The sequence below is a fragment of the Diuraphis noxia genome, unplaced genomic scaffold (genome assembly GCF_037042655.1).
Source record: "Diuraphis noxia isolate RWA-SAM2 unplaced genomic scaffold, SU_Dnox_SAM2 contig0002, whole genome shotgun sequence".
Taxonomy (NCBI): Eukaryota; Metazoa; Arthropoda; class Insecta; order Hemiptera; family Aphididae; genus Diuraphis; species Diuraphis noxia.
Window position 1 is genome coordinate 73282865 of NW_028301712.1, and position 25786 is coordinate 73308650.

The 25786-nt window shown below is 26.3% G+C and overlaps 1 protein-coding gene across 2 annotated transcripts in view; it reads right to left on the bottom strand.

The window, feature by feature from the left end:
* Positions 1-25786, bottom strand: part of Dop2R (dopamine D2-like receptor) — a 334506-nt gene that overhangs the window by 234810 nt on the left and 73910 nt on the right. The window lies entirely within an intron of this gene.

Sequence of the window (25786 nt, forward strand, 5' to 3'; positions counted from 1 at the left end):
AATTTAAATGTAATGCAATTTAGAAGTTTTTTTTTTAACAAATAAATTAAACTATACACAATATAAATACATTGATATGAAGATATTTTCGTTAATTTTAAAGTTTTTAACTCTTGTACTAATTTTGAAAACGCTTATCCAAAGTTATTCTTATTATATTTTATTATTTTCATTACAAATTATAAAATTTTTAATAACTAGACAAATATTTTAAATTTGGTATGCAAAATGTACGAATTTTTTTTGGTAGTACTTACATTAATTATTATATGTTTAAAATTGTATGATAATTTAAAAATTGCATCCAACTAATTTCTAATTGGTAAATCATCACATTTATTTACCTAACTTGTAAAATCATAGTATTTGTATCTATGTCACGTTTATTTTTTTATATAATGTATTAATCCAACAAAAATTATTTAATTCTGAGAAAAATATACATATACAATATAATATATAATACAATATTCTATGAAATACATAATGTTTTAATAATTCATTTAATATGTACATACAACGTTCTATCCAATAACCAATATAATATATACACTTAGGTTGATTTAGATATTTGAATTATTTATATAATTATATAATGTATATATCTCCTAAGTTATTGATATTTTAATAATTTCTAAGTTTGTATTAAATAAACTATGAAGTAAAAATATAATGTAACTTTATTATATACATTCTTTTTTGTTTTGTTTTTTTGAATTCAGTAATATGCTAATACAAAAATGACATAACGATTAAATTTATTAATTAAACATTGATAACCAACAACAATAATTACGACTAATGGTGCTGGTTGACAGGTGTGATGTTATGAAAACAATATAAATATAACAATTATTCAATGTTCATTGATAAAATCGATCGTATTAATTAAAACTATTTCCATCTATACCACTTGTATTCAGATTAATTGAACAATATAAAATATTTTTGGTTAAATGTGGTAAAGCTGTAATATTATTTTATTATTTTATTATGCATAAAAATATCATAATTCATTATAATGTGTAGAAATATAGTCTATATCTATACGTAAAAACATTGTCAAAATGAATAATATAACTTTCTTCAATTTAGTATTTGGTCGTTTTTTTTTTTTTTTTTTACTAAATAAATGGTTTGCCTAAATAGGTAATAATACATGATATGGTCGTATAGATCAATTGAAATTTTTTTTTAAATGTATTTAACCGCAACGATAGGTATACGATATAAATGTAATATCATTTTGTTTTCAATCAAAACTTTCAAAACTATATTAGCCTCAACAATAAATAACAAAAGTAGAACCTTGTTTTTAATTTTGATATTTATAATGTTTATAACTTCTAAGATTTTCTCACAGTTAATTTTTATTTTATTCTTAAAGCATAACAATATACATTGTTTGAAATGTATTATTATTCGGGGTCTTAAACAATAGGATTTTACCAAGGATGATTTGCATAATTAACCGAAATCAAGCTATAGGATTTAATGGCAAAATAACTCAAAAATAAATAATCTAATATTGTAGGCTATAGAAATTAGAAATAACCTAATAACTTACCAACAGTAGATAATAAGCATACCTGAACAGCTAAGTGTCGTATATATTTATTTTTGAATCTTATTAAGCCCACTTACCTGAAAAATAAAACAAGACAATTTGGTTATTAACAATATATTTTAATAACTAAAATATGTTTAACTTATTTTACAAGATATTATATACAATACAACTATATAACCATTTTAAACTTAAGCTTATTTATTTATTACCTACACAATTTAATATGCATCGATGACGACTTATTCACGTATTCATGTATATATTTATAAAAATATAAATAATAGTCATATTACGGATAATGTAAAATGAACATTTTTTTTAATCAACAAATTTAAACTCTTACAGCTTTATTATTACTCCTAAAGAAAACTATCATAATATTTTATTTGTTAGTCCTACTAAATTATTAGTTTTTGACGAGTTTTGTTTATTGAAAAATAAATCATCGCAAAATAATACTATTTATCAGTGTTCCTAGTTATCATAAGTAATCATAGTTTAAGAAGAAGATATTTTAAAAATATTGAGATTATCTACATTTAGCATACGTTTGATTAAACGATTACTCACCTAGTGGAGTTTAAAATTAAACAAGAGGTCACTTGGTATACCGTGTGTTCAATTTTAAAGGTAACAGGAAATATTTCGATCGTGTGACCTTGAATTTGATTCGGGGTTTTTATACTGCATATAGGACTTATAAATACATATTTTTTTAATAAATTCAAATTTTTAATTTTTTTTTATCAGCGCATGCGCAGTAAAATAAAAATTTCTTAAATAGCAACCACTACTTTGGAGACCGGATTTCGATTTCTTTATTTTTTCTGAACAACTTTGATCTTTACAGTTTGTTGATATCTTCAAAATTGCCATTTTTATGACGGTCGGAAGTTTTAAAATAGTTAATTCGTAAATATCGCATTTTTCAACGGTCTATCTTAATTTATGGGTATTTATAGGTATTATTATAACAGTTTATTTTTATTAAAACTACTAAATTATCTACTACTATTATCTTAATTTGTTTTTAATAGTATTAAGATAAAAAATATTAAAATTCGTATTTCTGACATAGCTGATGTAACACATTATTATATTATATATTATAATAAATAAAAAGTTTTACCATTGTAAATTCAGCATCAAATGTATAGATACGTTATAATATTATCAATTGTCTACACAACTATACGGATTGAATAGTTTACGAGCACAGTCGTACATCATTATAATAATATTATATAGTATTAAATTGTTAAAAAAATATAATATATAAGAGATGCCATTCAGGAAATATTAGTGGGAAAATTACAGGTACCTCCTTTTATGCCGGCAATGGCCGATGATGGGAAGGTCGAAAAAAATACCGACTGGAGTTGGGAAAGGTGTTAAAAAGGGTATACGCTCGGGAGTATTTTGAAGTGGGTATACTGCTGCACGGTGAATGGGCTGGTGGTGGCAGAGGTCTTGTTAAACCATTTTTGACAGTTCCATGTATATTTTGTGTGCACGCATACGCACTCAGCTCACCCGGTGCGTGGCACATTATATGCGGTGCCCCGGAGGGACGAAGGACAGGTATTTTATTATACACCCGAGCTGTGAGACCCGATGACCACTGACTGGGTTATCGACGACGTTGGGTGGCGATCGTATAATATGGATAGGTGCGGCGGTGTGGCAATGTACGCCCAAAAACAAATCTGCCGTTGGCGTTACGCTTATTCGTATATCACATGTACAAATATATATACATAACACACACCCTGTACACGTGATATATATCATGAATATAAATAAGTGTGGGTGTGTGTGTGTGTGTGTACTGTGTACACGTCATGTATATGTTATTTTTATAGACATTTCGACGGACGGACGCGTATTTAGGTACGACAAAGTGCTACAAATCTCTGGTGCAACCGCCTCTCCACCGCCCTTCGAACACTGGTATATAATATTTCTTTTGAGAGAAGTGTGCACAATTAACGGACGATAAATTACCGACTGGTCTGGTGGAGATACGCGAGTAGGCACATATATATATATATTGTTGTGTGTGTGTGTGCGCGAGTGTATACGGACGATGCACTTTTCGAACACGGCTGGGTGTGTGAAATCACTCCTTTCAACTCTCCCTCTCCCCTCCCCACAATATACGCTTCCTGAAGTGTTTGCTCTAGGGTAATGTGTGTGTATACATATACATATATAGATGTATGTATAGTTTGTGCGCGATACACCTATATCCGGAACAGTGTCCGATTGACGTGAATTTATTGGCCGTAAATTTAACGATATTAGTCGGCTACACTCATGTATACCTATATAACCCGCGGGACCGCTTTCCCAAACGATACGCATGAAATACAAATTCAATTGATGTCTCTGCTCTCAGGTTTTAATTTTGATCGGTGCTGGTAAATGAATGGCCGCCACAGAGGAGTCGCGACTGAAAATGTACAACGGTAGTCCTACGTTGTCGACATGATGTTGAAACTATACCGTCAGCGACATCGTCTACCATCATAGATGGACAACGACTATAATAGGTGACTGAAGATCGTAAAGAAATAAAACAATTATTTAAAATGTTGACGTTTTTTCTCATGGCATTCAACAACAATCAATACACGCCGCTTTAATCCCTCAAAACATATTTCACAACAGATGGTCGCTAATTCATTATATTTCGAAAACTTAATTTTTAAATTATAACGGAAAGTACAAATTGTTTTTAGCGTTTTAAATTATATTTCCCGTTGGAAAAAGAAAATGAAATGAATCGTTCCAAGAAATAATATACGATTCAACTTTATAATAAATAAAAGAAATAAGTAGAATTCGATCTACTGTAAAGTAAGTTTCGAGTGAAACTCGTCGTCATCGAGTAGGTTATTGTAATAGATGTGTTGAATTTGAATTCAATGACACATATTGCATATGAAAAACAATTCTGAGTAAAATGTGTATAAGCTCCTTCGTCATTTCTAGAAATATTTTATTTTATTATTTATTTATTTACTTTTAGCAATATCTTCATTGAACTAATTTTTTGTAGAAAAAAGTGATTTTTATAAATAATACTCAAATAATACTCGTATAATATATCAAATTATTATTATAATTAAAAATTCCTACAGGATTTGTGATAAATTTTTACTATAGCCTATAAATATATAAATAACTAATAATATTTAATTTACATTATCTAATGAATTGATAAATTATGAAAATATGCTGACACAGAAAAAATAATAACATTTAAAAAAAAATTGAAATGTATAACTTAATTTATTCTAAATTACATAAGTAACTAACTTCATTGTAAAAATCCCTTATATACATAACTACTTAATCTAACTGCAAGCTATTAACCATGATGTTTATGCTCTAACAATTAAAAAAAAAATATATATATATATGAAAACTATATTTATTTTGTTGTGCTAATTAATAATAAATAAAATATAGTTAAAATGTGATATTGAATTCAAAATATGATTGACACCTGATATCTCACTATATTTATAATTTTTCATAGAGTAGGGAAAATTTTAAGAAAATTACAAAAATTATGTAAAATCTTTTATTCATTTAATATTATATCATAAGTTATTAAATGTATATCCGTCATCCCCTAAGTATTATTTAAACTATAATAAATGCTAAAAATACTCTTTTGAAATTTTTAATTTTTATTCAGAATTTATCTGTACCCATTTTTTCTAGTAAATAAATATATATAACATATAGGTATACTCAATAATTAATTATGCTATTATTAATATACTCGTATATGTATATGTATTTATAAAAAATAATTTTTATAAAAATTTAAATCCATCGTAATGATATCTAACCTTTCGAGCATTTATCGAGCGTTTTTGAAATACAAATGAGCAAATAAGTGCGACAATTTATAAAAAAAAACTGAGTGGTTGTGTTCTTATTACAGTATTAATGTTATTCTTGCGTATTAAACGCATTATTTTCAAATTAATATTTTTATCGAGAAAACTAATCTAGATTAAAGGCATACTTTTTTGAAATCCAGGGTTAATATAATAATCCGAATTAATTGACATGGCACACTATCTAGATTTTTAATTAGGGGCAACTTAATCCGGATGATAGATATCATCGTTAAACGTATTCTTGACACTATATTCTGTACATTAATATTCCATAGTCGTCGGTCGCATAGAAATAAAGAGTATAATAAGTGTTTGATATCATGGGCAATGCCGCAATGGCCATATATATATGACGTGGTGATGAGGTGGTTAGATCTATATTTTAGTGTTGAAGTTTTTTTTTTTTTTTAAATGTTGAATTCATTATACCGACACTTCAGTTCATTACGAGCAGGAATATATTTTTCACGATAAATTACCAATTTACCCATCGGGTCCCGTTCCCGAGTAAACATATCGTTAGTTCGTTTCGTTAGTTAAGATTGTATATATAGTATGCTGGTATACTATATAATATATACTATAATACTAGTACACTATACTTTTACTATATTATGACTGGAATGTGCGTCTACGGTAGGCCGATAACGGCCACCATTTAAAATTTGATTTTCTGTTTGTTTTTTTTCAGCGCATTATCGTATCAATGCTTACAAAATTCCGACCGTACATTTTTTTTTATCGTTTTGTTTTAAGTAGGTTTCTTTTTCATAATTTTAGAGACGAGCATCGGTATTAGAGTATTTAATGAAATACATATTAACTTTTAAAATTCTTAATTAATTATTTAAACGGTATACTACCTACTTAATGTATAACACACTCCGTGTACATGTCGACATAACCATATAACATAACGTGAACATATATTTTCAACAAGGTGGATATAAAAGCTGTTTATCAATACTCCTAAAAGTCGTTTTATTAAGGGGGATATTTAGATTTTTTACAAGCACTTGTTAAACTAACTGAAATAGGTACTTAAAACATTTTATGGTGAGTTTTCAGAGTTTATTATTACTCATATTTGTTAATTTCCTTTGTTCATAACCATTGTATAACATATTAAATATTGTATGGATTTCTTCTTCAAAAATAATTAATAATTAAAAACTATTTACGTATTTACCACAATCAATACCATTCTAAGGTACGTCGGCGGTCGGTTTTGGTTTATAATTTAATATAGATTACCTAACTATTTTTTTTAGAATACCTTCCTAAAATATTTAGATTTTCCTACACATTGGGGAATAATAGATTTTTTGAAAATATATGTTAATTTAGTATGATACATTTATAATATAGTTAAATGTAATAAGCAACTTATTTTTGTTTTTTTGTAATTACAATGAAGATTAAAGCGAATAATAATAAGATTAAAAAAAGGCTAAAGTTAATTTTTATCATAAATTTCTCCTAGATAAGCAATTATTATGTGACATAAGTACTTTTATTAAATGTTAAGTTAGGTTGTACCTGCGATTTTCACATCAACTCGCAAACACTATACCCAAAAGCCGTTTTCCTAGAAAAAGCCGATTATTTCTTGAATTCTTTAGTTCATCCTCAGTTGGATCAGTTATACTTATATTATTTAGAATCCAGTCAAAAGAAGTTAAACCCATTAAGAAATGGAGTTTGTGTGCTTAAGTAGAAAAAAAATATATATATGAAATGGAATAAAAGAAATGGAAAAAGTAATAAAATAATATAAAATAAGCTCTATATCGCATTTAACCTACATTGTGCGTCTTATTTCAGAAAGCGTTTTTATGTAAACAATAATACTACTAGTGTATGGTCAAACTTAAATAGGTGTTTTGACAATACACAATATGGTGCCACAAATAAATTGAAAGGATTTTTGAATGAATAAAAGATGAAATATATTTTTACTAAGTAATCAGTCCGTTTATAATTTTCTAAGGCTAAAACGTGTCGCTTTAATAAATATTGTGGCATTAGAATTTTTCATTATCGGGACACATTTGTTGTTGTTTCAATGTCAAATGTATGTACTTTATAAACAATAAATCATAATTTAATTAATTACAAATTTTCCGTTTTTCATCATTAAACCAGATTATAAGGAATACAATTTTAATACCCTATTAATACATTCCTGAACGTTACACTACAAAATTCGTACAGAAAATAATGTGTAACATAAAAATATGTACATTAAAACTAGCTTATTATTGTTTTACGTTTTCATCAAATATTTTGAATATATATATAGATCGATGTTACTACATATATAAATAGTCTTAAATTAAAAACCTATTCTTGGTTGGTTTTATATATCTTATATCTTGTGTATCTATTTAAAAAATACCCTTTACAACTAACAATATACAAATAAAAAAATAAAAAATTTTATTCAATAAAATTTACTTTCATTCGTTTAATTTATTTTTTCTTTTAAAAAGTTAAATGTTCTTATAGAATTTCTACAAATGTTTATCATTATATTTTTCTTATCGGCATTAACTTAAATAATATCAACTTATTCCGTTCAATTGCTATACAAATTTATTTTGCTCAAAAGTCCAAAAACTTTTCTGAAAAACGTAACTCGGCCCAATCATAATACACTTGAATGCATCGGACAAGAAGAGATTTGAAGAAATACCAAAAAGAAACTATAGATAAAAATACTTTTAAGATTCATTTTTGTACACAAATCCTTTGTTGAATGAAAATATTATTAAAACAAAATAAAGATAGAATCAAGTGCTGATCTTAAAACGAATATTTCCAAGTAAATGTTATGTACTTTGCACTTAATTTGGTATTTAGTGGAATTTTGTTTTCAATTATTAACTATCATAATTCTATTATTCTATGAAATAGTTTTGAGTTTTTCAACTTAATTAAAAAATAAAAACACATCTGGAAATTAATTTAATTTTAAACCCAGAGTGAAGAGATGAATGTATTGGTTGTACAATAATGGGGCCCAAAGACACAAAAAACTAAATACAATGATTCAATTATCAAATTTTTCCTAATTAGTATTATAAGTAATAAAAAATAGATAGTTAATTTTCTGTTATTCTAATTTATAAAGAAACTATACTGTATAAGAATTTGAAAATTTCAACATAAATTTAAAATTGTATAGAGCATATTAAAATTTTCATAATATTTTGATGCTTTTTGAGGTATGTGGGTATTTGAAAATTTGACATTTTCTATTTCTTTAGTTTTATAATGAAAACAATTACTTTGATGCTCCTTATAAATTATAAATTTGAAAATATTTATGAAAAAACTTTTATCATATTATGCATTTGAAGTTCAAAAGAAAAATAACATTTTTTCCTTTAACAATTTAAATACATTTTATATTACATCAAAAAATAATAATTGTTAGATTTTAATTAACATAACTAAGTGTTCATCAACTCGTAAAGGCGGCAAAAATTGAGAAAAAAAATACAATTTTAAAAAGCAAACCACATTTACTTATTGTAAATATTGTAAATTACTTATTGTATTATCATTTATCAGAATTATAGTAACAATAACAAACTAAAATAATAAATATATTTATATTACTAATTTTACGACTAAAAAAAAAAAAGGTTTTCAGTAAACTTCCAGTTTTACAAATTATAAAAGTTGGCAACCCTAATTTAATACCTTAATAAACGGTTCAATCTCCATACAGATACTTAAAAGTTACAACCATTGTTAATCATGTTTTCAAGATGTTCTAGAAAAACGTAATAATTAATATTTATTAATAATCGTAATATTATAAGAAACAAATATAATATATTGTACAGATATCTATTTTCAATAAGTATTTTATTTGTTGAATAATGTTCTATTAGATAAATTGATTCAGTTATAGTAGTAGTTCAAAAATTTAAACTTTGGTAAAACGTTTATTTAAATCAATAAACTATAAGGTTAGGTTTTAATATTGTCGTTGCTTAGTATTAGTAAGTATTAACACTTGTTATTGACGCTTTGTGTCGTCGTGTAACATGTTCTGAAACTGCTTACGTGAGCTAATAGACACGACTTACATAACATGTCATAGAGGGGGGGGGGGCTCGTATTTATATACAATTAGTAAGCACTTATGATTTTGCATACAGCACACTACCTCGGTAACAAACGGTTTATTATTATTTTTATTTCCAATAAGGCGATAATCGGCAATAAATTATTTTCGTGTTAGTATGTTATAGAACATAGATCTATAATTGTATACACTAATTAATTATTTAAAATGGAAATGGAGCTGCCTCCATTATTTAAATAAAATTATAACTGTACATAAATTGTTAAAAGTTATAAAATTAAACTAAAAGGAATTATATATATACATATATTACCAATTAAATTTAGTTGACTCTAAAATTACTAATACATTTCCAATATATTAGTTTTTCTGTTTACACTTTCTCAAAACCCACGCTACGCCACTGTTGCTTACAAGTTATAGATTATCTGAGTATCAAAAATTTGTACCTATCATGTTAAGCTGTTAGAATAAAATATATGATTGTAATTTAAACCTCTCAACATATTATTTCCAAAATTATTTTTGTGTGATTCTCAAAAAGAAACGTACATATTGTAGAACTTCCAAGTTATAACATGTTTTTTTTATCCGTGGAATTTCATTACTTTTACTTAAATTAGTTTTTGTCTGTAAATAAAGTGTTGTTCAATTAAATTTTTTTAGCAACATACTATACATATTATTATAACATATTAAGTAATAAAGTTCTTATTTTATTTTCATATTTTATATTAGCTCTTCAACAACTAAACTACTCTATTTAAAAACTGTTTTTTCTAGGAAATATTTCAAAGTGCAACCACCTAGAAAAAATATGTGTAAACCTACTTTTTAGTTACAAGAAAAATTGATACAATACTCTTCGATTCTTTTTTCTTCAATTTATCGATACATTTTGTATACAGTTTCTAAGTTAACAATACATTTCCAATACCTTTTCTCTTTTATTAGTTATTACTGAATTCTCAGATGAATTAAGAATAGCCTGTAACCATATTTTCTTTCATATAATTATACTTAACTTTACACGTGTAACAAAGTTATACGACCTTGTCTTATGACCTAAGAAATAACTTTAAATATATAGTTCATTCATTAAAATTAAGTTTCAAATAATATCTAAATTTACTAGTGGCTAATATTAATAATTATAAATTTATCTATCTAATTTAAAAAAAAAAATGTGTTGCCAACTCTATTTAAACATTTATATTATTTATATATATCTATAAAATGATTGATTATGAATATAATTTATCATCGATTAAAAATAAACAGAGTAAAATTATTAAAATATTATTGTTAAGTTATATCAACTTGTAAAGTTGTACTATAACTATTTATTGTTTTTACATATAATTTACTGTATTTGCGTTTATGTGCTGATAAATATTGTCATTAAATCGAATATAACAGAAGCATTTTAAATATTATTAGTATGTTTCTTTGACATTTATTCTTTAAATAATTGGTACTGTTTTGCAAAAAAATATAAATTATCCATTATTTGTAAATTTGAATAATTATAAGTTTATAATATATTATATACCTAAGTTAACAATATTATACGCGTAAAATATTGAGTTATTCCCCAAAATGGTTGTCCACTCAATTATAAAGTCGACCAAAAACGTTTAAAAAATATTTGAAATGTCAAGATTAATATTCAAAATAAACTTCTACTTTGGCGGTAAATATTTTTTTTTTTAATGTCACAAAATATTTATGACAAATAATTTAATACACGGGTATACCATTAACACAGAAGCAGAAAGCTAATCTTTCAGTAAACAATTGTTTTCGATTAATACTCACGTATGGTTGTACGTTATTACACTTGAGATAATGTGCGTCAAAAATGTGAGATATATATATATATCAGTTGCATTCGTGAAAGCTTTATTTCATGATCAGAGTAGAACAATAAGAGCAAAAATAAATTAGCTGTCCCCGTCACACATTGTAGAACTTAGCGATATTATAAATATATATATACACATATATAGTATTATACACTTATTATACACGACAATGGTGTGTGCGTGCGATTCGTGATTTCGGAGTGGCAGTGGAATACAACACGAAGAGTTAATGCACATAAGTGTTACGGTGCAGCGTATGGTCACGAGTATGGAAAAAGAAGGAGAAGATGAAAATAATAAGAATGAAGAGGATGAGCAGTGGGGGAGAAAGAAGAAGTAGAAGAAGAGAAGAAAGGAAATGTGAACCGAAGAGCGGACATCCGGCCGACATGCGCTACCCGTATAATTAATCAACGACGTTTTGCCGGTTAAACGTAATTAAACATGTTTATGGTAGAATGATAAACGGGCTCTCTTGGCCGACGCCGTGCTATATAGCCTGCACCGCCGCACCACCACACCTCCACCTCGTCCTGCACTGACACCTCCATCGCCGCCGCTCCTTACTTAAGCCGTTCTCAGGTCTAATCACATGGCGCACGTCGTCTCATCTCTTTGGCTCATTCATTAACCTGCCCGTGCGTATAGGAACAATCACGCGATCTCTTTTATGTGCAAACTCAGAGAAGAGTCAGAGGGAGAGAGAGAGAGAGTGATAGAGAAGGAGAGAGTTAGGCGTCGCAAAATATTGTAATGGATTTGCGGCGCACTATCTCGAGGAAACAATGCTGCAGTCATACTGAAATTCCTACATGCGTGGATTTGAGTTTGAATGTATTAGTGGTGGCGAGGGTTCAGTAGACTTGTGCATACTCAGATTTACCGACAACTCACATTTAGTTATTATAATACATACATGTACAAGGGTGAGTGAGAGTAATTTAGACACTTCGGGGTATGTGTATTGGGTCTACCATCGAAGCGCCAAAACTCTCGGCAGTCGGCAGTATCGTTGTTTCCAATTTTGTTTTGGTCTGCTGTTCCGGAAATACGTTAAATTATCGATATATGAATTATACGACAACGAAATAATAATATAAAGTACATTAAGTGGCGTATTAAATATTATACATCATTAAGTTTGAACTGACGTCTGTCATGAACTTAGAAAAATAATTTTTAGAGGTGGGCGATTGTGGATGAGATGGAACTTAATATTTTTTATAAATCTCAGTTTACATACAATAGTTTTTAATATTAGTTATGCAAGTAATGTTTATAGTCTATAACTACAGCAATCTCCAATTAATATTTTGGGGGAATACTTTAGGAATTCACAAAGTTTTCAGGGCATATCAAAATGGAAATACATGTTATAAGTAATAGATATAAAAAACAATTTAATGAAAACCTCTTTTGGGTTTTCCCATAAAAAAAATTGTTTTTAAAATTCATTTTTTGTCTGCGGGCCAGATAAAGTTCGTTCATTAATTGTCGCATATAGACCACGAGCCGCCATTTTGTTACCGATGGTCTCCCTAGTCTCCCAATCCTCCCTAGTGTATGAGTTATGATAAAATACAATTTTGCCTGTAGTGAAATATTATTATCCACGTGCTACTACATCTCATATATATATATATATATATATATATATATATATATATTGTTGAAACGAAATCGACATTTAATACAACTTGGCGTATTGAATTCATATTTTGTATAACAGAGTATCGACACTCAAAGACAACAAGTCTTAGGACACGCATGTTGTTAAAATTCGCAAAACTGTTAAAGGTATTATTAAGTTTTTCCTGATTAACTTTGTAATTACCTACCTATTTTGTGTTCATCGATGTATTTAATAAATGTCTGAGACTTGAATATTGATGGATGTTTAATAGTATAGTTGATATTATCTATAACTACCTATCATTTGATAATAGACTGATTTAATTGAATTGAATGTATATCTACCAGTTAACTTACAATTAAATTATGCTACTGATAAGGTGTGTTAACATTACAGTATAATGTAGAATTTTAAAAGAACCAAGTCCTAAAATCTACTTAACATTCAACTAAATTGTAAGTAGTGGATTATGAGAGTGTACCTATGTATTTTTTTAAATTTTTAATATTTTAATTATTTTTAACTAAAGGCATTCTAAGTCTTTTTCATATTTCTTTATATTATGTAGAAATGTGCAATATAATGTGCTAATCATATGTATTTAGAGTTTTGTTATAAGTGTTAATTAGTGATTTATATCAACGAGATAATTTACTTTTAAAAACTAATATATCTACTCTGAATTTGCATACATAATTATAATTGTGTGTGTAATTTAGTAATACTGTTATTAATTGTAAGATCTGTGATTCAATTTAGGTGAAACAGAGTTAAAGGCTTTTCTAATATTCAACTGTAAAATGATTAGCTAATGCATTGGTTTTATTGACATTTATTTTTTTTTCCATTTACATTGCAACCTAAATTAGAAAATAGAGTTAATTGAATTGTTATATATTGAGTACGTAAACAAAAATATTTAATTATGTATTCATGACTCATGTGGATAAATAAATCAAAAAATTAATTAATAGGTACCTTTGTACAATAAAATAGTATTCGCCAATTATTATTAGGTAAATAACCAATGCAGTCACACCTATGTTGGTACATGAAACAAGCATTAACTGTCAAAACAACGCTTGTCGTATATATATATATATATATATATATATATATCCACTATAGTTCATTACCATTATGATGACATCTCCTTGATGCATTTATTTTTATTTTATGCCGTGAAATTCCACTAACATAATTCATCCCTTCAAAATATTTCAGTGAAAAATTGTTAATTTAAACATTGTACCATAATAAATATTAAAACCTAAGTAAGCATTTTTTGTGATTTAGTTTTAATATTATTTTATGACAAGCTGACATAATTCCAGCATTAGTAAAGTTGATCAAAACGACACGATCAACTTTTACTATTTTTTAATAATTTATATCATATTGCACAATATTTTTAATCAAATATTTAATTTATTTTATAAGGAAAATGTTACATATATTTTTATAAATCTATGTTCTAAACAGAAATATAAAAAAAACACACACGCACAATATTTATGTGAGACATAATAATATATAAAATATGTAAATGCAAAATATGTTAAATTAAAAAACTTTAAATTGCAACACATTCGTATAAACAATATAAAATAAATTTAAAAAAAAATACCTTTAAATTTATAATGATATATTTTCTGTTGTATTGCCTAATTCACTTAAATACATATATTTCAATCATGGCGTATTTTAAGAGTAACATTTGTACTCTTTTATTGAATATATCTAATTAGTTTTGTTTTCCAATTATTGCTATATTTGTTTTATCGTTGATACAAAGATTTTTTCCTACCAATGTGTATCTAAATACTAGTTACTAACAATATTCAATTTATTACTAATACATTAATAAATCCGAATATTAACACATAATACTATAATATTACTATATGTAACGCTTTTTGTAAGGTTATAAGTTATAATTATTGTTTCAGAGTATAATGCATTCCATACTAATAATATTTATTTAAACTTTGTGTTAATAACAAAATATAAGCTATAAAGTCATATATAAATATAATGCATAATATTGTATTACACTGTGAATATGCAACTAATGGATTGCGGACACTGATGTCGCTATTTCGCCTATACAATGCGCCGGTATTAGAAATGGAATTGAATGATGCAACAATATCAGAACATCCCAATTGTTATAATTAATGCTTATCTGTCCTTTAAGGCTTATCTCTCACACATTATACGATGAACTTGAATTTAATCAATTAGTGAACCTTTAGAGAGCAATAACTGAATAATTGTAGAACAATAATTGTGGCAAGCATTACGTGATATAAATTACAGACGATATAATATGTATGATGGACAGGTCGTGTGTGATGATACGCGACTCTACAGCAGCAGCTGTGACAAACTGTTTTTGAGAGGAAAAAGGTTGTCCACAACTTGCAACTATAATAGTTATGATTATTATTATTCAAGGTATTATGGGTGTACAAATAAATGAGTTTCTATGCATATATATAAGCGAGTACGTGACCCTTTCACGTGCTTTTTTTTTCAGTGAAAATATAGAGGAAAACATTTTTCGACCTGAGAGACAATTTGACGCGCTCTATTGAACATTGGAAATGTGCATGACCGGGTAGCTATCTTTCAGGTAGTGCTAACAAAACCCCCAATCTATTCCGTAGTTTTGTCATCCCCACATGGGTATACCTTCGGTTCAGTTAATTCTCTTACTCTATAAGATTGAAGTACTGATATAGACACGAGAGTTTCTAGTTTTATTTTCTTTGAACCACATTTTTTACAGTTTTTTACAAAGAATTAACTTTAAAAAATATATATTTCCAGACAAATATGATAAACTAGGTGAGTGCCTAACATTTTCTCGACAAAAAAATAAATAAATATAAATTTCTATGTTTCCGTTAATATTATATAAGTATTAACTCAAAGAAAAAAAAAAATAATAATAATATATTTATTACTATTATTTATATTAATATATTAATATATAATATAAATAAGAAAAAAATGATGATTTATTAAAATGTTGCTTATTTAGTTAAAAAAAAAATAATGTGAATTTGAAGGGAACTTGAATAAAAACCTCGTCTGAAAATTAACGATCGATGACGCATTAGGATAGTGAAATGTCAATTCAGTTGAATATAAATTACTTTAATTTAAATCCAATATCTATCTTCACTGTAAAGCTCCGTGTCAACGGTGAGTAGCAAATAGTCTCAAAAGGATTTGTCAACATTTGATTAATCATTAATTCAAAGTGCATAAAAAAGTATTTTGGGATATGAACATGCACCTACCGTCATAACGCATTTTTTTTTTTTTTTGAAAATATGAGAAATTTATGATAATATGAATATTATATATCCATCTATTTTTATTGAATACAATAATTCGTTTAAAACACGCATTCGTGTATGATTTATTTAAGTGAACTTTATTCTACCACGTGCAGCATATTATGGTAAATATTATGTAATTGAAAAATAATGTGTTTTCATATTAGGTACTTATATTAGATTAAATATTATATTTATACACAACATACTAATAATAGCCATGAAATAACGAAAAAGCACTGAAGAATAAAATATGTATTCATATTCATATTGGAAATAGCATTTGTGGGAATGATAAATGTTGCTTTAAAAACTAAAATATACAAGCACTAATGACTACAAGGTCGTTTAGCGTGAACAACAGTGTTAAAGCTCCTTGGTGGAAACAACAACCCATTTTTCATATCATAAACTATAATTATGAGAGTAATAACTGAGTTTAACGGCTTAAAATTACACAAAATCCATAATATAGGTTTTTATTTACATTCGATTAAATAATATAAGAATAAAGTACCTATATTTATTGTGCATGTTCTAATTTTCTTTAAAAGAAAAAACTTATGTACTTATCAATCTTTTTTTCATTTTGTAATTTTAGTTTGGGTCAATCCTATATTTTTTTTTTAATTACTTACAAAGTATACAACTGTTGAAAATTATGAATTACTAAAATATTTAAATGTTAATATTATTCCAGATTATAACGTTAAAATATAATATGAGATAAAAACTTTACCTAACTTACTACCTAAAATGCTAATAAATTTGTGCATCAGGAAAACTAGGTTTTATAACATAATAATTAACTCTGCGACTAACAATAATACAAATTTGCACCTATATAACACACCTTAATGTTATTACTTATTACTCTTCGTATAAAATTAAACTAAACACATTTATAAAACACGATCATTAGGTATTTATAAATCATGAGTATATAGTTTTACTCAAAATTATCTTTAAAATATTATTGCATAATTATAAAATAAAAATAAAAAAATGTCAACATAATAGATTCATTATATTTTTTTGAAAGTTCATACATTTGTATGAAATTAATTCAAAAAAATAAAACAACTTAATTATACAATTTTAGATGAACTAAATATATTTCAACAATTAAATTGGATTCACTGAGATGCTCACTTTACAGTTATTATTATATTGGCTAGAAAACAGCTTTTGAACAGTGAAATACGATTTTCTCAGGGTCTTCTGAATGCGTTTCTGGATATCCACTTTACCACCAATGTAGTCGTCGCTTCTACCAAATGTCAAAGGTGTAAGGTCGCACGTGGTACAAATCGTAGACGGACTGCGGTAGTGGCTGCGGTAGCATTGGTACTAGAGATCACGATGACGAAGGTGGTGGCGGTGTTCGGTCAATGGCAGTAGAAATTCGGTTTCAGGCATTGATGAGGGTTAAAACGCACACCCTTAGTTTCTAACGCAAAGTTCTCAATATAAACTTGACTGAAAGCTTTTGGATGGTTATAATCAGGTGGCGAATAAAGTGTGAAATTAAAAAAAAAAAATTGTTGTTTCTTTAATATATTGAAATAATTTATAATCTTGCATAGTTTATTACCTAATTAGATTATTAATAACATAATTGTCATGAATATTATAATGTAATTTATTCAATCGATTTGCATTGATATAATTTAAACTTATTTTTATTCCAATTGATTAAAAACAGTTTTAGAACAATTAGTTGCATTAGAGACAATATAGATTTTACACACGACATTAAGCTAGGTACTGTTATAAATAACATTTTTTATTTGTAATATGTCGGTTTGTATTAATATTTTGGATCATTCTAACATAAACATAAATATCAAACATTTTCATATTATAGGATGGGCAACAAAATAGGTAGTGTAATATCCTGGGGCAGATTTTTAGTTGATGTATTATGTTAATGTAATATAAACTTTAGACGAAAAATAAAAGGAAGTTCAGTACAAATTATTCGTATAGTCCCATTTTTATTACTGTATATGTCCTCTACGAAAACTTTAAAATTCCTTTTGAAATATACTAATATTGTTGAAACAAAATTTAAAATACAAATACAAACTGACAGCTATAGGCATTGGATAACAAGCAAAAAAATAAATCATGTTTTTTTTTCAAAATAGAGTTAACAACGCAAATATTTCAAATTATACGATGCACATTTTTTTTTAGTTATTGAATATTTGATTTTAAAATTATTAATATTTAATATCATTATAGATACAAGCATCATAAATTCATGTTATGTTAATTTATATTAACATGTTCATAGTTTTTAAAATACATTTATTGCTCTAGAGTTGTATTGTAATCAAAGACTGGAACCCTTATGATTTTATTGATTTCGGTTTTGGTTCTCAAAAATTCAAAATTTCGGCTTCGGTTCATACAGGTTTTAACTCTTATTATTTGAATTTTGCTTTTTATCAATTAATAGCGAATAAAAAAATGAATATATTAAGAACTTCTATTTAATGATAGGTACTTATTTGTTATTAAATGTACTTATATAAGAATATAGGTAGTATAATATCATTACAATATATAATATTAAAATTAAGAATGTAAAACTATAAAAAGAATACTATTATATTTTATAATTTACTGACATTTCAAATTCAAAAAAAAATATTAGCAAACAAAATCTAAATAATATGTTTAAATTTAAAACATAACTATTAGGTATCCACTAAGTGCATACCTATTTTGTTAGTAAATAGTTGATAATATTTAAATTTTAATCTAATAGATAATAATTTTGAATTCGCAATTTTTGCACGCCGATTCGTTTAGGCTTTTATTGAATATAAAATAGGAAAGAATTGTCGACACTCTTGGGCGACCTATATTTCAAATTTCAATTTGGTATTATTACAATTTATACTTCATAAACTATAGTTTTATACATTATAAAAATATAAATTTTAAATATTATCAATAAACATTACGGAAATAACATTAACCGGTAACGGAGACGGGAGAACAGTTCAGTAGACAGCAGTCAGTCGTAGTGTCTTACAGAGCATAGAGTAAAGATTAAACATTATGCCTAGCTATTTTTAGCGGTATCAATTATTATTAATGACGTCGAAGGGTGACGCGATGTCAATGACGCAGCTGTGAAATTTTCGATAGTATATTAATATCATATTATTTAGTTGTTACTATAATAATTGTTTGTAAAAATAATATTAGTTTATTTCAATAATGAATAAAGGGAGTATCTTGCTCAGATGTAAATAACTTAATATGTTTTGTAATTTTATGTTCGCACTTTAAAATATCTATTGGATTTTTCAACCGAAAAAAACCATAAAAACCTTTACCAAAATTAAGGTTTTGGTTTCGGTTTTGGCTACTAAATATATATTTAAGGGTTCTGGTCCGGTTTTGGTCCCAAGTTTTTCAAAAGGTTTCGGTCCAAAACTGATCCATTACAGTACGGTTCCAGTCCTTGATTATAATAGTCTTAAAGAATTTATATTTTTTTCAAACAATTCATCACTAATTAAAACTATATAGATTATACATGTTATCATTATGTTTTTGTTTTAAATACCGATGTTTTTTTGGATTTATAAATAAAACAAATTTCATTTATTTAACTAAAAATTTAATTTCAGAAACTTGTATTTCATTTACTTAGAAAGGTTAATTTAATTTTTAAAAAATTATCATTAATTTTCTACATTTAATTACACGATAATTAGGTAAAACAGTCTCAAGTTTAATCATGAATACCATACATAAATGTGAATACTTAATTTATTAAGTTCTACAGTAATAATTGTAAATTCACTGACTACTCAATAGTTATATAAGTTAGAATATATTAATTTTCTAATTAAAATAAGATTTTACAAGTTTAATAATTTTTCTGATGTTATATAAATCTTTGAAAATTGAGACTGCAAATACCACATTATTCAAAATAATAATTTTTGTACGTAACGATTAATTATAGTTTATGATGAAAATACCTAATGATTTATTTTTATTTCATGGATCTAATGTAAATAAAATTCAAAATTAAGTTCTATAATAGTTCAACTATTTGTGTATAGTAATATAAAATTTGAATTTAAATTAAAAGATGAATATATTTAATAATCATTTATTATATCATATTAAATTATATTATAATGATGTACCTATTTAACAATTTTAAAACATAATAGTCTTCAAGAAAAATTTATCAAGTGTATAACATACTTTTTAAGAATAATGAAAATAAAAATAAATACATTGCATATGGTTGTTGTACGAAATGTAATAATTAATGATAGAGATGGAATAAAAAATGTATACTTTCAATAGCATTTTTTCAATGAAATATCTGAATAATTTACTTATTTCATATAATAAAAATGGAAAGACAATTATATTCATAATATCTCATTGAACTTAAATTTATGTGTAAAGAAAATAGAAATATACTACACCTTCTACCAACATTATAGGGGTGCCATTAATCAAAATTCGAATTTATGAAAATAAATTAAGCTTTACTCCAATAAAACAATTAACCTATTTTTGGAGAACATAATAAGAAAACATGATCATATGAGACTTATAATTATATACAATAATAAGTATGTTTGACATTCATTTGATCAAATAATTTCTAAAATTAATGATCTGATTGAACCAATATATATATATAAACAGGGTGATTTTTTTATCAAACAACACTCATTATTTCAAAAACTATTGACTTTTTTCAAATTTTTTTTTTCAAAATTTTAGATCCATCTTGTTCTAGAACTATATATTTTTAAAATATTTTCACCCTTATATTTATCAGGTAAACCATTATCAACTTTTGATTTTCAAATGACAACCTATACTTAAAATATCATAAACTAAAAAGGCTATTTTTTCAATGAATTTTCACGTTAAAATTTTCATTTTTCGTTAATCCGTTTACAAGATTAGCCTCCCATAGTTGGGTGGTTTTGGATGGTGTTTGTGTGTTATAGGTGGTATTTACACACGAACACCCTATAAGTGCTGTTTGATAAAAGAATCACCCTATATATATAAAAATGAAATGCATTTGTTTTTTATACCTTCATAGTCGTGTTTAATACATATAAACTAAGAAAATAATTAAAATATTTTATACAATATTATAGATATTATTGCATAGTAGATTAGAAAAATTAAATTCTTGAAACATTAATTATCACTCAAAAGAATATTGTCTATTTTTAAATTACTTACTTCCATTGAAAAATATTATAAATATTGTGTATTCGTGTACGTCTTGACCATCTTTTCGTGGAAAAAAAACCACAAACTTACCATGAAAATGATGTATATAATAAGTTTATTCTAGTCCACATAGATAAAAGTACTTTAGTAGAAGAACATCAAACGCTCAAGTGAAAAAAAGGTTTATATTAAACTACGCCACACCTGTTGCGAGTATGCATCGAAAACTGCTGTTTCAAAAGACATTTATTCTAATGATTGGTAAAATTATGTAAGTACGAAATTTATTTATTAACTTTTCCGGTAAAACAACAATTCCAACTACTACGAAAGATGTATAATCACTTAGGCCAAATAAACTGTTATATTCAATCCTGAAAAAATTCTAACTCATGGCCTCAGTATGCTGGTATTTGTAGTTGTAGTCATAAAAAAGCCTTCAAATTATATAAGTACTTACATTTTTAGGCGCCTATATAATATATTATTCTACCATAATTTCTCACGCTTTGGTCACGTAAGGATTTACACGAAATATTATTACTGACATGTTTAGCAATGGAAAAATGTCCATCGAAAAAAATACACCATGGAGCCAGGCAACTAACAGCTAGATAAAGGTTTTAGACTTGTGGATTTCAGGTGGCAGTGATAGAAGGGAATTCGAAGTGAAGGTAAAATAAAAGAAAAACATACGCTAAAAAAAAAATGGCAAAGGAACTTTAGTCAGCTAGAGAGGAGGAAAACCAATAAAAACACGTCAATATTAGGACGTACTTTTTAAGTCTACTCACTTCAACCAACCACTCATTCGTCTATAGAATCAATGGCTAAGAAAAAATGTACGGTGAATAATAAAAAAAAAATGTATATATATGTATAAAAAAAACCCATAAAAACCAACGCTAAGCTGACATACGAAAAAATATTTTTAATTTGCGAGTGTTATTAAAAACGTAAATGGATTTAGGTAATTTTGATTTTGAAGTTCAAGTAAACTCGTTAATATAATATATTTTTAATTGTTATCACGAATAAATTAATTACTCAATTATAAACATATTTTACTATCATTAAAATAAAATCATTAAATTTTATACTTTGTTATACCTACCTATAATAGCTATGATTTCTATATGTTTTTATAAGCTTATAAAATTCTTAGCACCTTCTCTTTTTTTTTTCTGATTAGTGCCAACGAAGACATCAACAATGACACTATATTCTTAAAAATGTGTGTATTTAATTATAATATGTGTCAGGTTATTGAAAATTTAAGTTGGTACTATTTATCATATACAATTAGGTATACAATGTCAATACCAATTGTATTATATTTACAATAATAAGTAAAATATTAAAAATTACATATTTTATACTTGGGTTTTCCACAAATTACTATCTTGAAATATTATTACTGAGCTTTATAAAAACTATGTAGGTATTATATTTTATACAATTGATATTTTTCAACAAATAATATAATATTATATAAATAAAAGAAAAAAACGTGTGAAAACTATAAAGATGTGGCTTTACATTTTTTCTAAACAGATAAACTTAATATTCCAAAAATAAATTTTAAACAATAAACATCTTAATGAATATAAATGCTGAACTCAGGATTATTGGACTTCCGCCATTGGATATTATTTTCTGTAATATTGTTGGTTTTAAAGTCACGAATAAGATTCAATTATCTTGATCACGTTTGCACAATCCGTAATAATTATGTGTTATATTACCTACTTTTTAGGTATATTACTTTATTAATAATACTCCACGCTTTATAACATGTTTTTTTTTGGCGTTTATTGATTACTTACAATCTATATGCATTAAAGACTCTGAGTGTTACTGCTAGGGGACTTCTCTCCTGTCTTTATACAATGTATTATGCACATTACAAATTGTATGTATTCCAATAAATATAAATAAAAAAATTTAAAACAATTAGTAAGTTTTATAAAAGAATTTTATAATACACGCTGATGTCAATAAGTCATCTTCCACAATGAATTATATACTTTAAAAGCATGTTTTGTAAGCTAAGTATATCTCAGTACCAATCGTATCTGAGGCGTCTTATGAGGTTTTCGGGAAATGTCATTTATTTTATGAGATGAGGTGTCGGAGTTCAAAAGAAGTTTCCCGTGAAGCTTTTTTTTGAAGATGGTATAAATAAGCTGTATCATGGTTAACTACTATAAATTGGAAAGTTTTAAATCATTTGAATATTTGATTTTGTGGCTAGTCCCGAGTTGAGATGAAGTAGACTAATGTAAATAAAAAGTTTTATTTAAATATAGATGTTAGACTTGAGTAAGGGCCTTAGTAAATTAAGTTTAATGCTTAATTTGTTTCAATTGTCATTTACCCTTGAGGTGATAATCTCAGGTTTGAGGCCAGAATATTTAACTTGTGAGTGTGAGGTATGATGGATTTCAGAGTGAACTCTGAGAAGTCTTGTGGTCAGAATGAAACGATTATGTGTAATGATTTAGACTTATTGATTCTAATTTCTTATTTATTGAATCAGGAGAATAGGATGTTTAAATGGGTTTAGATTTTTTGACTGGCTATTAAAGAGTTGGCTTATGAGGCAAGTATGGCTGTGTCATGTGTGACTTCCAAGTTGAATAGTGATAATATATTTTTGAGTATGAATTGGTTGACTGAGATGAAGTCGGAATAGAAAATGTAGAGAAAGGAGGTGATGTCGCTGATTTGATGAACGCCGGTTGGTTTTTTATCATGGGTTGATAGTTTAATTTTGAATTTTATTCTGAACAATCAGTGTTTGAAGTAGTAAGAGCTAGAAATATTTATTTTAGTTGAAATTGAAATCCGTTGTTCAAAATTGAGTCAATAATGCCTTCGCCATATCTAGAAATACTCCAGAGCAGAACATTTTGTTCCAAATTTCAGGTAAATGAAATCGGTTACGCGATGTAGATGATATGTTGTTGAAACCGAAACCGAATTTCATACTGAGGAGGACTTTTTCATTTCGGGATATTGGATTATCAGATATTTAAAAATATATATATAATTGCCAATAACATTTTATTTGAATTTTATTTCAATTATATTAAATAAATCAAAAACCATATCCCTATTTTTTTTTTTTTTTTATTTAACTGTTCTCACATTATTGAAATATTACTGACATTATATTATTGTCATTAATGATATTATCTGTTGGTAAGAAATTTATGAACCTACCCGTCTCAATCATTCTCGATTTAATTTAATCTAGAAAAAAATAAACATAAATTGTCAATTAATAAGTAATTATTTTATGATAAGTGGCGTTATGATAACAGAGCCATAAAGAATGTTTTGAACGTATTTGGTACATCAAATAAAATTTAGAAGGGTTTCTTCTTGGAAAATTTGAATTCTGCTTGTGGTACAACTGTAGTTTAGTACTTGCCTATCCTATGTTATACGTTCAGTAATTTGAAACATTGTTGAACATAAAAACATGTATTTTTGGATTTTAATTGAAATGAAGAACATATTAAATTCACAACGAACTTTTACTCACAACGATTTAATCTACAAGACTATACTAACTAAACAAAGAACTTTTAATAAAAAGGTTTACTCGATTTTCTCCTTTTAAAACTATAAGTGATTAAGGTGCATCAACCTAGCTTGTCAAATAGTATTATAACTTGACGCCTAAATAAATTGGAACAGGATAAAACACCCTATTTAATTCGATTGAATATGAATAAAATCTTACGAATTTCATGAGATCTGTTATTTAAATATGTTATTATCGGTTAGTTTAATTTTGTAAATAATTGATTTCATTATACAGTGTCGAACGGTGACAATAAGTTCACGGCAAATAATGTACTATAAATGAAATACTAGTAGCCTAATTAGTGGGCGGAGAACACTTGAGAATTTAGGGTTATGCGTATGAAATATTTCAAACTTGAATCTATATATAACAGTATAACAGTATTTTTTTTCAGTTGTCACAAACTCGCGTAGTTCTATCTAAACCAACACATACAGGGTATTCGCTATCCATCGTTTTCTATTTACGAAGGTTTTTCTTACTTTTATGTTATAATTTTATTCACAATATTAATGAAAT